Here is a 5,960-nt window from a genome sequence, read left to right as displayed (position 1 = left end):
TCCCCAAGGTTTGGGATTTGTATTTTAAATTCAAAGATGAAAGAGCCCAATTCATTTATAATGGTCCTTAAAAAAATGGGGGCCCAACAAATAAATCCCATAAAGTCATATTGAAGAAATTTTTGTATATATATTTTACATTATGTGATATAATATATTAGATTATAATTATTAAAAATTGAGGCTATGATATTTGATAAAAATTTAATAGAATTGGGAATAGTTCTGGACTAGATATAAATTTTTTCATATATAATTTTTATAAATATTTCTCATGGAATGTCATAATTAAATTTTGTTTTGATGGAGCTAGAATTTAAGCTCGTAAGAAATTGGATCAATGTGGAGCTCGTAAATCCAATTAAATTATTTTTTTTTATTTTTTGTTCAAATAACTTAACTAAGGCTTCATTTTGGATGGCTTTCTTTCTGCTTCTTAAAACAACTTTATGTTAATTACATAATTTTGATTGATCTTCATTAGACTAATAGAAAGAGAACTCTTAAAAAAAAGAAATAGAACAAATTAATTGTTTAATAAATTGAGAAGAAGAAAAAAAAAACTCAGTTCAGTTTATTTGTTGGATTAGCTATATTTTTTCAAGTGACGATTCAGACAACTTTTTTATTAATTTTTAAAGTAACTTATTAGTATACAATTTTTTTGAACTAAAATTTTTTTATTAGAAAGCAGTTTTAGAAAATAGTAAGAAAGTTGTCTCAAATGAAGGCTAAGGCCTTATTTGGGATATCTTTCTTCTTGCTATATAAAAAAAAATTTAATACAAAAAATTTAATACAAAAATTTTAATTCGAAAAATTTTAAGGAGTTCCTAATCCTAATCCTAATCATAATATTTTCCATTAAGAAATCATGAATAGTACCGTGAAGTGGTTGAGAGTAGTGGTGTAAGTGAGTCAAGCCAGCTTGATAAATAGTTTGAGCTAATAAGCTAAATTTTAGTCATTCTTGACTCTACGCGTTAGGTCACGAGCCAGCTTCTTTAAGATATAAAAATTAAATTGCACTTAAAATATATTAGCATTTGAGTTTTTAAGTATAAATTTATTAAAAACGTTTAAAAATTATATTTCACTTTCTTCTATTATGTTATTTTTTTTTTCTTATTATTATTATTATTATTTCTACCATTCTATTATAATAAATGCTTGAATCATAATAATTTTATCTCTATAATAATAAACGAGTCGGCTTAAACTCATAAAATAAAGTTCGAGCACAAGCTCGAGCTAGATTAATTAATTAAACTCAAGCTCGAACTATGGGTGACTCGAGCTCGTCTCGATCTCGTGTCACCCCTAGTTTGAAATTAGTATATTAAAAAAAATATCAAAAAATTTTAGAAATTTTCATGTAATGAATAAAACTTTGACATATGACAATAATAATAATATCAAATCTTTATCCTACAATGTGGGATTTAAATAAAAATTTGACATATGCTATTTAAATAATACATATGACAAAATTATATGATTTTGATTTATCAAATAAATAAAAAATTCAAAATATCTATTATTAAATATTTTTTTTAAATATGAAAATTAAAGATATTTATGGATAGTTAGTAGAATAAATATATAAAAAATCGACTTTATCAATTTAGTAAGACCATCTTAATAAAAATAGAAACATAATATGTTAAAATATAAGGTCCAGCTAAGCCAGAGCTGTCATTTACTGCGACCCAAATTATTGACCAGAAGTGGAACCCGCTCTTCTTATTGTTTAGTCACCATCTTTAACCGCTGCTTCGCCTTTCTTTCCACAACCACCTTGCATTCGTGGGCCCGGCCTGGCCCATTAATTTAATTAGTTTGGCCTGTTAAACAATTCCCACTTCTTAACGGATCTCAGATCTGATGTACCGTAACGACCCACGTGCGCCTATTTCCCTCCTTTAAGCCTGTACTCGACCGCACATACCACGTGTACTCTCATCCACCGCACATTCTCCCTCTCTTCGCACATGGACGGCTGCGATATGCTTTTTCGTTCTGTCTTCGTCTTCTCCCTGCACGTGGGGCGTAAGGTTTTGGGGAAAGTCATTAAATAATTAATTAAAATTTATAGTGAATTTATTTAATAAATTTAAAATCCAATATGACCTAATTTTTGGAAGATAAGATTGAAGAGAGCCGCCTTAGATGATTTGGTCACATAAAACATCGGTCTTTCAATGACACTATTAAGAGAGTAAATGCATTAGATTTGAATTATACTAAGGGGTTGTTTGGTTGCCTGAATTAGGAGTGTAAAGTAAAACAATTACATGTATTTATTAAATTTGGTTGTTTGGTTAATTTTGAGCGGAACAAAAGGAAATCATCTGAAGTATTAGGCGTGTATTAGGGAGTCTGTTTTGAGCGAATTAGAAACCCGCTCGATATGAGCGGGTTATAAATTCATCTGAAGAAATGTTGGCATCGTCATCGTCGTCGTGCTGTTCGTCTTCATTGCACGAGAGGCTTCTTCGGCTCCTTAGTTCTTGTTCGACTTCGGTCCTTCGACGACGTTCCAATCTTGTTCAACTTCGCTCCTTCGACGAAGTTCCCTTCGCCTGTCGGATCGGAATTTCGACATTTTCATCGGATCCGCCTCCGCCTCTATCCACTCATCAAATCTCTCCAAAAACGTGCCTCGTCTGCTCCGAAAAACACAGAGCTAAACAGAGCAAACCACCTTCACCTTCATCAACAAATGCCACTTCACAATATGGTCGGCCATCCTCTCAAACGCCGGCCACCCCTCGCTTTCCTCCGTCGGCTTCGAACGCCGGGCCAAACACCTCCGGCGACAATCGCTGAGTTCTCTCTCGCCGGCGGCGAGCGAAACAATATTGATTTCTACGACGTTAGCCTTGTTGATGGATTCAACTTGGCGATGATCGTCGAAGGGGGGAAGGGGAGGTGTGCAGCGACGGGGTGTGTGGTGGATTTGAACCAGAGGTGTCCGGCGAAGCTGAGGATTGGAGAAGGTGAGGCGGCGGCTTGCCGGAGCGCTTGCGAGGCGTTCCGGCGGCCGGAGTATTGCTGTAGTGGGGAGTTTGCGAGCCCGGCGGCGTGTAAGCCGACGGCGTACTCCGAAGTGTTTAAGGCGGCTTGTCCGAAGTCTTATAGCTATGCTTTTGATGATTCCACTTCGACGTTTACCTGCGCCGACGCCGGCGAGTTTACCGTTACATTCTGCCCGGAGGGCACTCCAAGGTATTTGAAATAAATCCAAGTCGCATATTTTATTGTTTAAATATTCAAAATGCATTACATTTACTTTACATTGCATTTATTTTACACTACATTTCTTTTTCAGGCAACCAAACAGCCCCTAAGAAAGATAGAGACAGATCAAAAAAGATACTTATGCTTCGTTTGGGACGGCTTTTTTACTATTTCTTAAAACAGCTATAACTTTTGTACTAAAAAGTTGCTTAAAGAAACAGTATGAAACTCGTCCCAAACGAAGATTTCATTTGGGACGATTTTTCTTACTGCTTTTTAAAACTGCTTTCTAGTAAAAAAATTTTAATTTTATACTAAAAATTATTTTTAGAAATAGTACGAAAGTTGTCTCAAATGAAGGCTAAGTCATTAGGATGTTTGATTATTTGAATTACAATTTAATTAATAATTTGACTCAAGTTCTTATTAATAAAATTTATTTAGTATATATCTTAGTGTACTTATTAGATTACTTTTAATATTTAAAATCCCTTGAAATTTTTTAAAATGATTACTAGAAAAAATTCTTCTATCAAATTGATCAATATATCACATAAATTTAGCTAATCATGCTTAAATCATATATTTTGTAATTAAATATATTATTTTCATAAACATTTAAAGTAATCTATAATTGATTTCATTTGAGACAACTTTCTTACTATTTTTTAAAGTAGATTTTTAGTATGAAATTTTCTTTTCAAAATAATTTTATACTAAAAAGTTTCTTTATAAAGTAATATGAAATCTGTCCCAAATGAAGCCTATGTCAGCCCATTACAGAGCGAACAAAGACTCAAGCTTTGTTTGGACTAGCTTTCTTACTACTTTCTAAAACCCTAAACCATGAAAGCGCAATTTTTTGGTGTTTTAAATTGCCACGAAAGCCCTCTAACGCCAATTATGTAATGAGCTCGAGCTAGCTTGAGCTCGAATAATATGTGAGTTCGACTATAAGATCGAACTCGAACTTGTGGCACGATGAGCTCAACTCGTGAGCTTGTTAACTAGTCGAGTTCGAGCTGGCTCATGAGCCAACTCAGCTCACTTACACCTATAATAACAAGCAAAAGAAGCTTCCTTTCGTTCATGCAATTGTCTCATATGCAACCCTAAAGAAAAATCCTCAATTACCGGTGGATTTTTCCGACGGCTTACCAGTGGCTTTCCGACGGCCTGATTTTTCAAAAAAATTACCGGTAGTTTTCCGGCGGCTTTGTTTCCGGCGAAGTTTCTGGCGGCTTTTCCTAATATAATTTATAATTTTGATTAATTTTCTAGCAACTTTAATTAAATAATAATTCTTAGTAAATTTTAATTAATTCTTAATTTTGGTGGTATAAAATATACATATGGGTAGTGAATGATATGGGTGTTATGAGTGTTCTGCTTCTGCACAGATGTAGGGATATAAAAAATTCTCATTATTCGTTTACAATCATGTTCAGCTAGATACATAGCTTGAGTTCAATCATTTTCTATAAGATTGTATTTTTTTTATGAATCAAACATGAACAAAGCCCTTTTTATCATGTTTGGCTCGATAATAGCTTGTTCGATTGCAATTTGAGCTAGAAAAGCTTTTGAATATCATATCCAGCACTAATATCAATAGCGATGTCAAAATGTGTTGATGGGTCAAGTCTGGGCTCAACCCAAAATTGACCAGACTCGAATCCATTCAATCTGAACTCAACCCGTTTAATAAATAGGTTAAAACGACCAATCTCAACCCGGACTGCTAGTAACCCGAATGAACATAATCAACATGTTAACGCATTTTGATTATTTTTTTTTAATTATTAACTATAAAATTTAGAATATTTTAACAAAAATAATAAAATTATACACACACAAAAAAAATATTGAACATATCATTTTTCGGGTCAAAAAATGGGTCAGAAGGTCAATTCAAATCCGACTCAACGGGTTGGAAAACCTAACCTATTATTAGATAGGTCAACCTGAGCATAAATTTTTCAAGTCGAGTTTGGATCGGATTGCAAACTTTTTTGTGATCAACTATGAGAATTATTTTTAGGATGAGGATTAAGCAGAGATAAGCTAGCGACAAAATAAGCTTCAACTACGCAGAAATATCTTTAAACAATTCCAAATAAACAGATAAACCGCTACCTTTGGACATCGACTGTGCTTGCTGAATTTGAGACAATCCCCAGCTATCCAAAGGCCCACATCTTCTCCTCCATGAGTTATGGCGAAAGCTTTGGGTGGGTGCATTCTCACCATCAATAATTACAACAAAAAAAAAAAAAGCATTCATAGATCAAATAATTTGTTTTAAAGATGTATCAATCTTTCTAGCTCATGTTAATCTATTGGTTGGGAACTTTGACCATCAATCAAAAGGTATTGATTTCGAAATTTATGTGATATGTGTGTGAGTAGGGGTGTCAAATTGGAGTTTCAGGTCGGGTTCAGGTCGAACCCAGAACTGACCTGGGTTCAAACGGGTTGAATCGAATCCGACCTAGTTTTGCAAACGGGTCGAAAACATAAACCCGGACCTGACCTGTCGAGTTGCCGGGTTGACCCGATCTGAAACGGTTTTGTTAAAATGTTAGAAGGATGTGTGTTCGACGGATGCTGGGTTGGCGAGTCGGGCAGACGAAAGCGGGCCTGGCTGGTTTGACGACGCTCTCAGCCCTGGAAGTGGATGTTGGCTCGGCGAGTCGACGACGACAGGAGCGGACGGTGGG

At 34.6% G+C, this 5,960-nt stretch overlaps 1 pseudogene; it reads left to right on the top strand.

Moving 5' to 3' along the window:
- The first annotated feature begins 1,991 nt into the window (after positions 1 to 1,991).
- On the top strand, positions 1,992 to 3,262 carry LOC110097163 (annotated as a pseudogene).
- The last annotated feature ends 2,698 nt before the right edge of the window (positions 3,263 to 5,960 follow it).

Source organism: Dendrobium catenatum, unplaced genomic scaffold, assembly GCF_001605985.2.
Source record: "Dendrobium catenatum unplaced genomic scaffold, ASM160598v2 fragScaff_scaffold_1297, whole genome shotgun sequence".
In the NCBI taxonomy this organism is placed as follows: Eukaryota; Viridiplantae; Streptophyta; class Magnoliopsida; order Asparagales; family Orchidaceae; genus Dendrobium; species Dendrobium catenatum.
Note: the sequence above shows the minus strand (reverse complement) of the source record. Positions and strands in the feature narration are given on the sequence as shown.